At 39.5% G+C, this 15,330-nt stretch overlaps 1 protein-coding gene across 1 annotated transcript in view; it reads right to left on the reverse strand.

The window, feature by feature from the left end:
• CA10 (carbonic anhydrase 10) overlaps nucleotides 1-15,330 on the reverse strand; it is an 843,529-nt gene that overhangs the window by 662,944 nt on the left and 165,255 nt on the right. The gene's annotated exons all lie outside the window — the stretch shown is intronic.

A 15,330-nucleotide genomic window follows, 5' to 3' on the forward strand; every position in this document is an offset into this window, starting at 1 on the left:
AAGGGTCAGCAAGAGGAAATAACCTTCTTAGGAGTATGAGCACTACCTTGTCATGTGATTACCTTAGAGGTTTAAGCTATAGTCGCTCAGGGCCCATTTTCCAATTCCAAAAATCTTTGTGGTCTCTTCCTTCCTGATCCCAAAGTTGTAATAGACGGAGCTGCCTTGTTTTTGTTCCTGTAAAGTTGCCTCCAATTTCAAAAAACCGTGTACCCCAATTACCCATACTGGTTTCCTTTACTTTGAGATGCTGGCATGGTTGCTCTTTTTCTAACTGGACTCTGGCTGACTCAGCAAATTTAACCTAATGTCATTTTTCAGGATAAAAAAGTTGAGTTTGAAGGGCAGAAATAACTTAAATTCTGCAAAAAGAAGGCATTGGTCATAGAAAGCACACTCTTCCAACAATAAAAATACAACTATACACACGGACGTCACTGAAACCAGACTGATTATATTCTTAGAAGTCAAAGATAGAGGAGCTTTATACAGTCAGCACAATGAGACCTGCAGTTTACTGTGGCTGAAATCATGAGCTTCTTACTGCATAATTCAGATTTAAATTGAAGAAAATAGAGAAAGCCACTAAGCCATTCAGGTATGACCTAAAAATATCCCATATGATTAAACACTACAAGGGACAAATTTCAAGGGATTAGATATGATAGAGTGACTGAAGAACTATGGACAGAGGTTCGTAACACTGTATAGGAGGTGGTGATCAAGACCATTCCCAAGAAAAAGAAATGCAAAAAGGTAAAATAGTTGTCTGAGGAGGCCTTACAAATATTGGAGAAAAGAAGGGAAGCAAAAACAAAGGAGAAAGGGAAAGATATACCCAACTGAATGCAGAGTTCCAGAGAATATAAAGGAAAGATAAGAAGTCCTTGTAAAATGATCAATGAAAATAAATAGAGGAAAACAAAAGAATGGGAAAGACTAGAAGCTCTCTTCAGGAAAATTAAGTACACCAAGGGAACCTTTCATGCAAAGATGGCACATTAAAGGACAGAAACCGTAGGGACATAACAAAAGCAGAAGAGATTAAGAAGAGGTGGCAAAAATACATAGAACTGTACAAAAAAAGGTCTTAATAATGCAGATAACCATGATTGTTTGATCATTCACCTACAGCCAAACATCCTGGAGTGTGAAGTCGAGTGGCCTTAAGAAATACTACTATAAACAAAGCTAACGCAGGTGATAGAATTCCAGCTGAGCTATTTTAAATTTTAAAAGATGATGCTATTAAAGCGTTGCACTCAATATTCCAGCAAATTTCGAAAATACAGCCTTGGCCACAGGACTGGAAAAGGTTACTTTTCCTTCCAACCCCAAAGAAGGAAAATTCGAAAGAATTCTCAAACTACTATATAATTTCACTCATTTCACATGCTAGCAATGTGAATGCTCAAAATCCTTCAAGCTAGGCTTAAACAGAACATAAACTGAGAGCATCCAGAAGTACAAGATGAACTTAGAAAATGCAGGGGAATCAGAGCTCAAAATGCCAACCTCCATTGGATCATAGGGAAAGCAACAGAATTCCAGAAAATACCATCTACTTCTACTTCAAAGTCTATACTTAAAGGCTTTGAGTGTGTGGATCACAACACATTATAGAAAATTCTTAAAGAGATGGGAACACCAGACCACCTTACTTGCCTCCTGAGAAACCTGTACACTGGTCAAGAAGCAACAGTTACAACTGGATATGGAACTATGGACTGGTTCAACATTGGGAGAGGAGTACATCAAGGCTGAATATTGTCATCCTACTTATTTAATTTTTGTACAGAATACATCACGTGAAATGCTGGGCTGGAAGACTCACAAGCTGGAATCAAGATGGCTGGGAGAAATATCAATAACCTCAGATATGCAAACACGATACTCCAATGGCAGAAAGTGAAGAAAAACTAAAGAGTCTGTTGATGAAAATGAAAGATGAGAGTGAAAATTTTGGATTAAAACTCAACATTCAAAAAACTAAGGTCCCATCATGGCAAATAGATGGAGAAAAAATGGAAAGTGACACACTTCATTTTCTTGGGCTCTAAAATCCCTGTGGATGATGACTGAAGTCATGAAATTAAAAACACTTGCCCTTGGAGGAAAAGCTATGACAAACCTAGACAGTGTGTTAAAAAAAACAGAGACATCACTTTGTTGACAAGGTTCATTAGTCAAATCTACTGTTTTTCAGTAGTCATGTACAGATGTGAGATATGGACCATAAAGAAGACTGAGCACTGAAGAACTGATGCTTTCAAACTGTGGTTTGGAGAAGAATCTTGAGAGTCCCTTGGACAGCAAGATCAAATCCATCAATCCTGAATATTCATTGGAAGAACTGATGCTGAAACTGAAGCTCCAATACTTCAGCCACATGATGTGAAGAGCTGACTCATTAGAAAAGACCCTGATGCTTGGAAAGATTGAGGGCAACAGGAAAAGGGGGTGATGAGAGAGTGGATGGGATCATCAACTCAATGGTCATGAGTTTGAGCAAATTCAGGGAGATAGTGAAGGACAGGTAAGCCTGGCCTGTTACAGTCCATGAGGTCGCAAAGAGTGGGACATGACTGAAAGACAGAACAGCAACAAGGTAGAAACAGATGGTGTAGAACCCAGAACTCCTGATTGGCAATCCATCATCAATCGAGGTTGAAACACTCTACTCATGATCAAGGTATCACAGAACTGGAAAGGCCCTCAGTGATCATATCACTTAGTGCAGGGATTGGCAGAACCTTTCACTACAGAAACAGGTCTTGGTTGGGATCTGGCCTGTGGGCCCTCAGGCCATAGTTTGACAATCCCACTCTAGCAGTTCTCAAATGATGTTATGCATGAGCATCACCAGTTATTATTGTTCAGTCACTCAGTCATGGCTGACGCTCTGTGACGCCATGGACAGCAGCACACCAGGCTTCCTTGTCCCTCACTGTCTTCCTGAAATTGCTCAAACTCATGTCCATTGAACAGGTGATACCATCCAACCATCTAATACTCTGTTGACCCCTTCTCCTCCTGCCCTTAATTTTTCTCAGCATAAGGGTCTTTTCCAATGACTCACCTCTTTGCATCAGGTGGCCAAATATTTGGAGCTTCAGCTTCAGCATCTGTCCTTCCAATTAATATTCAGGGTTGATTTCCTTTAGGATTGACTGGTTGGGTCTCCTTCCAGTCCAAGGGATTCTCAAGAGTCTTCTTCAGCATCCCAATTCAAAAGCATCCATTCTTTGGCGCTCAGCCGGCCTTATACTACAACTTTCGCATCCATACATGACTATTGGAAAAGCCATACCTTTGATTAGATGGGCCTTTGCTGGCAAAGTGATGTCTGTGCTTATTAATATGCTGTCTAGGTTTGTCATACCTTTTCTTCCAAGGAGTAAGTGACTTTTAATTTCATCCTGCAGTCACCATCTGAAGTGATTTTGGAGGCCAAGAAAAAGCTTGTCACTATTTGAATTGTTTCCCCATTAGCCATGAAATGATGGCACCAGATGTCATGATTAACGTTGTTGTTCCTTTTTAATCTTTATTAAAATTTTAATAGGAGACTAATTACAATATTGTGGTGGATATTTTCCATACATTCACAGAAATCAGCCATGGGTGTACACGTGTCCCTTATCATGAACATCCCTCCTACCTCCCTCCCCAATCCCATCCCTCAGGGTCATCCCAGTGCACCAGCCCTCAGCAACCTGTCTCATTCATTGAACCTGGACTGGCGATCTATTTCACATATGATAATATATGTCTTTCAATGCTATTCTCTCAAATCATCCCACCCTCGCCTTCTCCCACAGAGACCAAAAGTCTGTTCTTTACATCTGTGTCTCTATTGCTGTCTCGCATATAGGGTCATCATTACCATCTTTCTAAATACCATATATATGCATTAATATACTGTAATGGTGTTTTTCTTTCTGACTTACTTCACTCTGTATAATAGGCTCCAGTTTCATGCACCTCATTAGAAATGAATCAAATGCATTATTTTTAATAGCTGAGTAATATTGCATTGTGTACGTGTACCACAGCTTTCCTATCCATTCATCTGTTGATGGACATCTAGATTGCTTCCATGTCCTGGTTATTATAAACAGTGCTGCGATGAACATTGGGGTACACGTATCTCCTTCAATTCTGGTTTACTCGGTGTGTATGCCCAGCAGTGGGACTGCTGGGTCGTATGGCAGTTCTATTCCCAGTTTTTTTAAAGAATCTCCACACTGTTCTCCATAGTAGCTGTACTAGTTTGCATTACCACCAACAGTGTAAGAGGGTTCCTTTTTGTCCACACCCTCTCCAGCATTAATTGTTTGTAGGCTTTTGGACAGCAGCCATTCTGATCAGTGTGACATGGTACCTCATTTACATTTCTCTGATAATGATGGAATCACTGACTTGATGGACGTGAGTCTGAGTGAACTTCAGGAGTTGGTGATGGACAGGGAGGCCTGGCGTGCTGTGATCCATGGGGTCAGACACAACTGAGCGACTGAACTGAACTGAACTGATAATGACTGATGTTGAGCATTTTTCATGTGTATGTTAGCCATTTGTATGTCTTCTTTGGAGAAATGTCTGTTTAGTTCTTGGACCCATTTTTTTATTGGGTCGCTTTTTTTTTGGAATTGAGCTGCAGAAGCTGCTTTTACATTTTTGAGATTAATTCTTTACCAGTTGCTTCATTTGCTATTGTTTTCTTCCATTCTGAAGGCTGTATTTTCACCTTGCTTATAGTTTCCTTTGTTGTGCAAAAGCTTTTAAGTTTAATGAGGTCCCATTTGATTATTTTTGCTTTTATTTCATTACTCTGGGAGGTGGATCATAGAGGATCCTGCTATGATTTACATCAGAGAGTGTTTTGCCTATGTTTTACTCTAGAAGTTTTATAGGTTCTGGTCTTACATTTAGATCATTAATCCATTTTGAGTTTATCTTTGTTTATGGTGCTAGAAAATGTTCTAGTTTCATTCTTTCACAAGTCGTTGACCAGTTTTCCCAGCACCACTTGTTAAAGAGATTGTCATTTTTCCATTGAATATTCTTGCCTCCTTTGTCAAAGATAAGGTGTCCATAGGTGCGTGGATTTATCTCTGGGCTTTTTATTTTGTTCCATTAATCTATTTTTCTGTCTTTGTGCCAGTACCATACTGTCTTGATAACTGTAGCTTTGTACTATAGCCTGAAGTCAGGCAGGTTGATTCCTCTGGTTCCATTCTTCTTTCTCAACACTGCTTTGGCAATTCGAGGGTTTTTGTATTTCCATACAAACTGTAAAATTATTTGTTCCAGTTCTGTGAAAAATACAGTTGGTAGCTTGATAGGGATTGCATTGAATCTATAGATTGTTTTGGGTAGTATATTCATTTTCATTATATTGATTCCTCTGATCCATGAACATGGTATATTTCTCCATTTCTTTGTGTCATCTTTGATTTCTTTCATCAGTGTTTTATACTTTCTTATATATAGGTCTTTTGTTTCTTTGAAGTGAAGTGAAGTGAAGTAACTCAGTCGTGTCCAACTCTTTGCAACCCCATGGACTGTAGCTCACCAGGCTCTTTGGCCCATGGGATTTTCCAAGCATGAATACTGGAGTGGGTTGCCATTCCCTTCTCTAGGGGGTCGTCCAGACCCAGGGATCAAACCCAGGTCTTCTGCATTGTAAGCAGATGCTTTACCGTCTGAGCTACCAGGGAAGCCTCTCAGTTCAGTTCAGTTCGGTCACTCAGTCCTGTCCGACTCTTTGCGACCCCATGAATTGCAGCACGCCAGGCCTCCCTGTCCATCACCGACTCCCGGAGTTCACTCAGACTCACGTCCATCGAGTCAGTGATGCCATCCAGCCATCTCATCCTCTGTCGTCCCTTTCTCCTCCTGCCCCCAATCGCTTCCAGCATCAGGGTCTTTTCCAATGACTCAACTCTTCGCATGAGGTGGCCAAAGTACTGGAGTTTTAGCTTTAGCATCAGTCCTTCCAAAGAAATCCCAGGGCTGATCTCCTTCAGAATGGACTGGTTGGATCTCTTTGCAGTCCAAGGGACTCTCAAGAGTCTTCTCCAACACCACAGTTCAAAAGCATCAATTCTTCGGCACTCAGCTTTCTTCACAGTCCAACTCGCACATCCATACATGATCACAGGAAAAACCATAGCCTTGACTAGATGGACCTTTGTTGGCAAAGTGATGTCTCTGCTTTTGAATATGCTATCCAGGTTGGTCATAACTTCTCTTCCAAGGAGTAACCGTCTTTAAATTTCATGGCTGCAATCACCATCTGCAGTGATTTTGGAGCCCAGAAAAATAAAGTCTGACACTGTTTCCCCATCTATTTCCAATGAAGTGATGGGACCAGATGCCATGATCTTCATTTTCTGAATGTTGAGTTTTAAGCCAACTTTTTCACTCTCCTCTTTCACCTTCATCAACAGGCTTTTTAGGTCTTCTTCACTTTTTGCCATAAGGGTGGTGTCATCTGCATATCTGAGGTTATTGATATTTCTCCCGGCAATCTTGATTCCAGCTTGTGCTTCTTCCAGTCCAGCGTTTGTCATGATGTACTCTGCATAGAAGTTAAATAAGCAAGGTAACAATATACAGCCTTGACGTACTCCTTTTCCTATTTGGAATCAGTCTGTTGTTCCACGTCCAGTTCTAACTGTTGCTTCCTGACCTGCACACAAATTTCTCAAGAGGCAAGTCAGGTGGTCTGGTATTCCCATCTCTTGAAGAATTTTCCACAGTTTATTGTGATCCACACAGTCAAAGGCTTTGGCATAGTCAATAAAGCAGAAATAGATGTTTTTCTTGAACTCTCTTGCTCCTACCCCACGCCTGAGGCCAGGGGCGGCGGCCAGGAGGACCTAACCCACACCCGAGGCCAGGGGCCGTGGCAGGGAGGAGCAACCCCACCTCCAAGGAGCCGTGGCTGCACAGGCGCAGGAGGGCCTAGAGGAGCTATTCCACCTTCAAGGTCAGAAGGGGCGGCAGTGAGGAGATACCAATCATCCAAGGTAAGGAACAGCAGCTGTGCTTTGCTGGAGCAGCCGTGAAGAGATGCCCCACGTCCATGGTAAGAGAAACCCAAGTAAGATGGTAGGTGTTGCAGGAGGGCATCAGAGGGCAGACACACTGAAACCATACTCACAGAAAATTGGTCAATCTATTCACACTAGGAACACAGCCTTGTCTAACTCAATGAAACTAAGCCATGCCCATGGGGCCACCCAAGATGGGTGGGTCATGGCAGAGAGGTCTGACAGAATGTGGTCCACTGGAGAAGGGAATGGCAAACCACTTCAGTATTCTTGCCTTGAGAACCCCATGAACAGTATGAAAAGGCAAAATGATAGGATACTGAAAGAGGAACTCCCCACGTCAGTAGGTGCCCAATATGCTATTGGAGATCAGTGGAGAAATAACTCCAGAAAGAGTGAAGGGATGTAGCCAAAGCAAAAACAATATCCAGTTGTGGATGTGACTGGTGATAGAAGCAAGGTCTGATGCTGTAAAGAGCAATATTGCATAGGAACCTGGAAAATCAGGTCCATGAATCAAGGCAAATTGGGAAGCCCCTAGGTAGCCTTATTTCTAATTTTTTTTTTTTTTTCTTTTTATGGCAATGGTGAATGAATTGTTTCCTTATTTCTCTTTCTGTTTTCTCATTGTTAGTGTATAGGAATGCAAGGGATTTCTGTATGTTAATTTTATATTCTGCAACTTTACTATAATCATTGATTAGCTCTAGTAATTTTCTGGTGGAGTCTTTACTGTTTTCTACGTAAAGGATCATGTCATCTGCAAACAGTGATAGTTTTAATTCTTCTTTTCCAATCTGGATTCCTTTTATTTCTTTTTCCTCTGTGATTTCTGTGGCTAAAACTTCCAAAACTATGTTGAATAGCAGTGGTGAAAGTGGGCATCCTTGTCTTTTCCTGACTTTAGGGGAAATGCTTTCAATTTTTCACCATTGAGGATAATGTTTGCTGTTGGTTTATCATACATGGCTTTTATTATGTTGAGGTATGTTCCTTCTATGCCTGCTTTCTGAAGGGTTTTTATCATAAACTGATGTTGAATTTTGTCACAGGCTTTCTCTATCTCAGTTTTTTTTAATGTTGAGCCTTAAGCCAGCTTTTTCACTCTCATCTTTCACCTCCATCAAGAGGCTCTTTAGTTCCTCTTCACTTTTTGCCATTGAAGTGGTATCATCTCCATCTGAAGTTGCTGATATTTCTCTCAGCCATCTTTATTCCAGCTTGTGAGTCTTCCAGTCTGGCATTTCGCATGATGTACTCTGCATAAAAGTTAAATAAGCAAGTTGACAACATACAGCCTTGACGTACTCCTTTCCCAATTCTGAAGCAGTCCATTTTTCCATGTCCATTTCTAACTGTTGTTTCTTGACCTGCATACAAGTGTCTTAGAATTACCAGAGAGTTTTCTATAAACACAAGTTTCAGGGCCCAAATCCTAGACATTCTGATTCCTCATGTTTGGAAGCAGGAGAGTTTGTATTACCAACAAAGTTCCTAGGTAATCATAATGCTGCTGGTTAAGGCATTATACTTGGGGAGCCACTGCTGTGATTCAACTTCTTTATTTTATACATGAGGAGAATAATGCCAGATATATTGTTTCAACTTCCTACATAAGGTCATAAAGCCAGTACATGAGGGAATTAGGGCTTCTATGAAAATGTTATTTATACTAAAAGTTTGTATGACGTTCTAACCATATCCTAGGTGCTGTGTTTGATTGTAGATATTGTCGAGAGCTGCATTAGGCATTACTGACAAAATGGAGGCATGGCCCTAAACCCCCACCCTTTGTTCCACAGGCACGGACCCGGAATGAAGGAGTTAGGCTTTGTGATTCTGTCTTGTTTTTTCCTTTCCTCGGCTGAGTTGACTGAAGAGAATATTAAGGTTATTGCTTATTGTTTCTGAGAGGAGCATGAGAAGGCATAAAACCTTCTGCAGCTGTGCTCAAAGAATAATTCATAAAGTTAATCACTGGCATTTGTTCAAGAACTTTTACAAAAAAGTCTTCCAGGGTGAGCACACAACCTGCAGCTTGAGGCCATGGGAGGGATTGTTATCTGAAGCCCATTTGTGAGAAAAGTGTTTATGGCAAAGGAGTTTGCTGAATTTAGGGCTTAGGAATAATTAAAACAGAAGCTAAAGATTTAAGGATTGCTGTAATGTTAGCATATTCTACTATAGCTTATATAAATTAGGGACTTTAGAGATATTATTAGCTAGAAGCCCTTTCTAAGAAATAGTGAGCTTAGGATACTATGGGCAAACAGGACTTAGAAAGATAAGAAATAAACTGAGGAATGTCATATGCAGCCCAGACATTAGCATGAGTTACAGTGTATTCACATGGACACATGAGAAAAAGTAGATAAGAGAATCGCTGAGGATGGAACTCCTTTCGAGGGGTAACAATGATTTTTGGAGAAAAATAAATCTGGGTCATTGGGAACTAAAAATATCAAACCTCTGACCTAATGCTTTTGTAAAAGTATAAAAGAGAATCATAAGCTTGAAATAAACAGGCAGTCCAAGAAAAATGAGAGGCTGCCTCAGTTTCTCACCAACACCACTCACCCCTTCAGGTTGAATCCCTGGCTCCTGGAGCTGGACTCCAGCAAGATATTGAAAGATGAATGTTACATGGGTTAGAAATGAGGTAACAGCTGATATGGTGTCTATGACTGTTGGGGAATGTAAGAAGCAATGGGACCACAGTAAAAATACCTGCTTCTTGAAGCATCAGGAAGGATAAATTGTAGTCAACCAGTTAAAATAAGCAGGTGGGAAAAGAAAATTCCCGACAGATGGAACACTTGTGTGAGACTTATGAGAAGCAACATCTTATGTGTGAGAGTTAGGAGACTTATGAGAAGCATCACATACTTAACAGTAGCATTTTTGGCACTGTCTCTTATTAACTGTGAGCCTGGGTACATTATTTATCTTCTAAACCTCAGTATCCTCTTCAAAAAATGGCACAGAAGACAATCTACAGCATATAGTTGATGTGTGGATTACATAAGATAATGAGTTTAAAGTGGTTTGGCATAGTGCTTGAAACACAATTCGCCCTTAACAAACAATTGTTACTACCATTATTACCACAGTGCAGCAGCGTGTCAGCACAATACATTCACAGTCATGAACTGACCTGGAGAATGAAGTGTAGATGAAATTACAGAGTCTGGCAAGCCTGGGCAATGAAGGAGTACCTGCAAAAGTATCATTTTATGTGAAGGCAATGGGCAGCCAGTGAAGAAGTTAGGCAGAAGAATGACATGCTATAGTAAGCATTATAACTGGAAGAAGGGAGAATGACATTGATGGGTGATGTGGTAATCCAAAAGGCAGGGGCAGATTTTGAAGAAAGGATGATAAGCTCAGTTTTGGAAATAGGCAGAATATGTAAAGGGATCTGTCTAGAACACAAAAGAACATCTCAGCTATGCAAATTTGGGGTTCCTCAGTTGTCAGTTGAGGTCACAGAAGTGAATTCAATGATCCAGTGATATTGTGTGGAGAGAAAAGGGTCCACACCAACATGTATAGTGTCAGCACTGAGAAGTGGGAGACAAGATTCATGAGATATCATCCTTGTAGTTAAGACAAGGAGAAACAATACAGAATCCTCCAGAGATCATGCAAAATAAGGAACAATGTGTGACACCTGGATTTAGAACCAGGAGATACAATTGTAAACTCTGCTTTATGGTTGGTGAATTACATCACAAACATTCCATAAAAGGCTACAGATTTGCCTGTTAAAAGGTAAAGAGGGTATACATTAATTATTCAAAGAGCTATGTTTTTCCACAAACAAATAAAAACTCTCCTTCTGAAACCTCAAGACTAATGATTTAAGTAATTAACTTCCAGTTTCTGCCCAAGGACCTCTGTGACATTCCAGGCCTTCTGTGATCTGACCTTAGATGACACCAGTCCAGCCTTGCCGCACCACCCCCCTCCCAACCCCAACACCCTGTCATAAAGATGGTCCTAGCAACATGGACAGTTTCTGCATTTTCCTCATATACACCATGAGTTTTCAAGCCTCTGGGTCTTTGTTTATTCTGTTCCCTTACCCCAGAGTTATTCTGTCTTCCCAAGGTGATGAAAAAATATATGTCAGAAAATTATAATCATATTTTAAGCTTGATTTCTGTGTCATGCCACACCCTCTCACTTTACTCACCCACCAGTATCCTCTGCCCAATACAGCACTTTTTCCCAAACTTTATTTCATTTGTTTATTTACCTATTTGATCTCTGTATCTCCTGTGAATATAAGCACCGCAAGGTGAAGGACCACACTGGCCTAGGTCTGTATTCCCATCCAGTTGTATCTACTGTATTCAAGTATCTGTCCTATAGAAAGCACTCAAAATCTATTTATTTAATGGATGAAGGAAAGAATGTATCATGCTTAGAAAGTATTTTTAAAATAATTTGGAAAAAGCATATGAAAACTCATAAAAACATAATGCCTGTATACTAGAGTGAGATAAACAGAACTGAAGTTTGGGGAGGACAAGTGAGAGAAGAGAAAGCTTATGAAAAGGACAAGTAACTAGGTACCTACCAGACACATTCACCACCTGTATTTTTTTTTTTCCACATGAACATTATGAAGTAGGTGTTAATACTGCCATTTCATGAATGAGAGCACAGAAGCTTGGACAGGCTACCAATTTGCTGTCCAAATCACATAGCTTATAAGTGGTGGTGGTTTAGTCACCAAGTCATGTCTGACTCTTTGTGACCCCATGGTCACCAGACTCCTCTGTCCATGGGATTCTCCAGGCAAGAATACTCGAGTGGTTTGCCATTTCCTTCTCCAGGGGATCTTCCTAACACAGGGATGAAACCTGGGTCTCCTGCATTGTGGGCAGATTCTTTACCAACTAAGCTATGTAGGAAGCCAGGTTATAAGTGGCAGCACTGAGTTAAGTCTTATTCTACAATACTATGGCCTTGTATGATACAATATTGTTTTCATGAATTACAGTGCACAAGAAGAGACTGAATTAAACATTAAACAAGGTGTGACTAGAGATTTAGTGTCTCTTGTTTGATCCAGTAAAAGGTAAGAGTACTGCCAATACAAGAGCAGTTAACTTATAATTAAAAGATGAATTAATCATTGTGTGGACAAAATGTGCAGCAAAAACAACCATGAGCAAGGTTTAATAGCCTACACTTTTGTCATGTCTCTGATACTTAGATATGAGTTACCTTGTTCAAGTCACTAACCCACTTTGAGCCTCATCAAGGAAAGAATTCTACCTCATAGAGTTGTGACATGGAGCACAAAAAAAAAAAAAAAAAAACATATTTTGCAAGCATTCTGAAAACTGAAACAAGTTAGATGTATCTAACAGATAATTTATTCTAGGCTTCCGGAATTTTCTCTACCCTACACTCTTTGAAAGATGTCTCTCACAAAGTTTTTGTTTATCCTTCTCTTTTTGTCTTAAGCACTATAATTTGATTACAATTAAGCCCATGTGTGTTTGTTTCCTGATCCCTGTTTAGAAATAATGCAATGATATGGTCTCTTTCAAGAAACACCCTAAATAGTACAGTAGAAATTTTAACTGGGGTCAAGATGGTCAGAAAGACTGTTCTGCCACAAACCCACTATGTGACCATTTAAAAATAATTTCCCCTCTCATAGTCTCACTTTCTTTACCTGTAAAATGAATTGAATTAAATGATTTCTAAAATCTTTCCTAAATCTTGCATTTTAAGATTACTTACTCTTCTGAAATTAATCTGAAGTATGAAACATGATTTAATCATCCCCCATCTTTTCAACTTGGTTCCTAGGAATCTGGATAAATCTTTATTTTCTTTCCCTTAAAATGATTATGGGGAAAAGAAATGCATGTTACATAACTTTCTCTGTCTATGAGTTATCCTTACAAATTTAGGAGGAATATCTTTCTGCTCTAAATATTAGATTGACTCCACTTATTCACTGTTGACAGGGATTTTAAAAAATACGTCATAGCCCCTTTTGTCAGCTGGCAGCTAATAAGAAATTTCAGAGAAGTGATCGTCTTAAAGAGAAGGGTTTTTTTTTGTTGTTGTTTGTTGTTTTTTTCTTTTTCCAGTCAGGGAATGAAACTCATCTTGATTTAAAAAAAAAAAAAAGATTGGGAAACCAGCATAAATCTTCAAAGTTTAGAGAGATGGAAGAACCAATGGGCTTCTTATGATCACCGCTTCTAGCCATCCATCAATGGAGTAGAAAATAAATGTGTTTTAAACTCTGTGTGGCTTCAGATAGACTCCATATTAAATAATAATAATAATGCCACCTTTAACTGCATTAATAAAAGTCTAGTGTCCTTGCCATGTGAAATAATTGATCCATTTACTCTTCATTTAGAGTATTATTTCTGACAATCACCTAAATATAAAAAATGTACTTAAATGTAAAATCAACATATTAGAGTGTCCAAAGAATAATAATGAAGAGGGAGATAGGATCTGAAATTCAGGCTCTTTATAAGAAACAAAAGGATTTTAATCCAGATAAAAAAGATTTAAGGAAGACCTCATAATGGTAATTAATTATTGATCATATTTTATGTTATTAAGTAAAAACAAATAAATAAATAGGAGGAAGATAAAAGAAGAAATATTTGACTGAATGGTACAGAGAAGGTTCCAAATAATCAAACATTCCTATGTTAGAACAGGTCTTACCAGAGGTGGCACTGACAAGACATAGAACTTGTGTGAGCAGAGGTGATGGATATCTATCACATAGGTTGGAAAATAAAAGGTTGCTTTAGCATTATATTCCCGCCCCCTCACCCACTTTTTCTTTTTTGAGTTATTCTCAAGTGACCTTCAAAATCAACAGGTCAAAAAAACTACCACCTCTATTGGAGATGAAGCATGGGCTTCATTGTTCATTTGTAAACATGAAACTTTAACTCCAAATTAATGTCAAGTACCTGGTCTATTTATGAGTATTTTGTTTTGCTTTAGTCACGCCTTTTGTATTAGAGTAACTTGAGCCCTCAGATCCTCTTCCATCACAGTAATTTCCTTCTAATTTTGTTTTTAAAGGCTTCTCTGCATTCTGCAAATGTGAAACATAGGTCTCAAAGTAGATAACTGATGTAGAAACTTTCATTTCAGTCTATGATGGAATGGCAGGGATCAGATTACCTTCTTGCCTTAATAAGAAAAATGGAATAAACATACTAAAAATATTTTAGACATTGGGAAACAGTTTGCACAAGATAATGATCCCTGAAAGAAGGAAAATAAATCAGTCATGTGAGTCTGCCAGGTCACCGGCTGAAAAATACTTCCAGGCCAAAGACAGGAGGAGAAAACTCAGAACCTAGTGATTGCACTAAGGTGAGAATATGGAATTTAGGGATGGAGAGGCTGAAGGGAGATAGGCATTGTGGAGCAGTTTACTGAGAGGAGGAACTTAAACTAAGAGCGAGTTCCAAAAATATTTAGACGGGGTCCTGGAGTCCTTGACTTTGTATAAATCCTAGCAAATATGGAGGGGAAACTACACAAGACTTAATGGAAAATAGACAGGGAAATAATTTAAACAGTGACAGACTATTTTCTTGGGCTCCCAAATCACTGCAGATGTTGACTGAAGCCATGAAATTAAAAGATACTTGCTCCTTGGAAGAAAAGCTATGACAAACCTAGACAGCATATTAAAAAGCAGAGACATTACTTTGTCGAGAAAGTTAAAGCTATGCTTTTTCCAGTAGTTATGTGTGGATGTGAAAATTGGACCATAAAGAAAGCTGAGTGCCAAAGAATTGAACTGTGGTGTTGGGGAAACCCTTGAGACTCCCTTGAACTGCAAGGAGATCCAACCAGTGAATCCTAAAGGAAATCAGACCTGAATATTCATTGGAAGGACTGATGCTGAAGCTGAAACTCCAATACTTTGGCGACCTGATGCAAAGAACTGACTCACTGGGAAGACCCTGATGCTGGGAAAGATTGAAGGCAGGAGGAGAAGGGGAGGACAGAGGATTAGACAGTTGGGTGACACCACCAACTTAATCGACATAAGTTTGAGAAGACTCTGGAAGTTAGTTATGGACAGGGAAGCCTGGTGTGCTGCAGTACATGGGGTCACAAACAGTCAGACATGACTGCACGACTGAACAGATCTGAAAAAAAAGTGGAGAAAAACACTGGAAGGTAGGAGTCACAACAACTTGTGATATTGTATTCTCAACATCCAAAGTGAAAATAAACAAGTGCATACAGA

The sequence above is a fragment of the Bos javanicus genome, chromosome 19, assembly GCF_032452875.1.
Source record: "Bos javanicus breed banteng chromosome 19, ARS-OSU_banteng_1.0, whole genome shotgun sequence".
Lineage (NCBI taxonomy): Eukaryota > Metazoa > Chordata > Mammalia > Artiodactyla > Bovidae > Bos > Bos javanicus.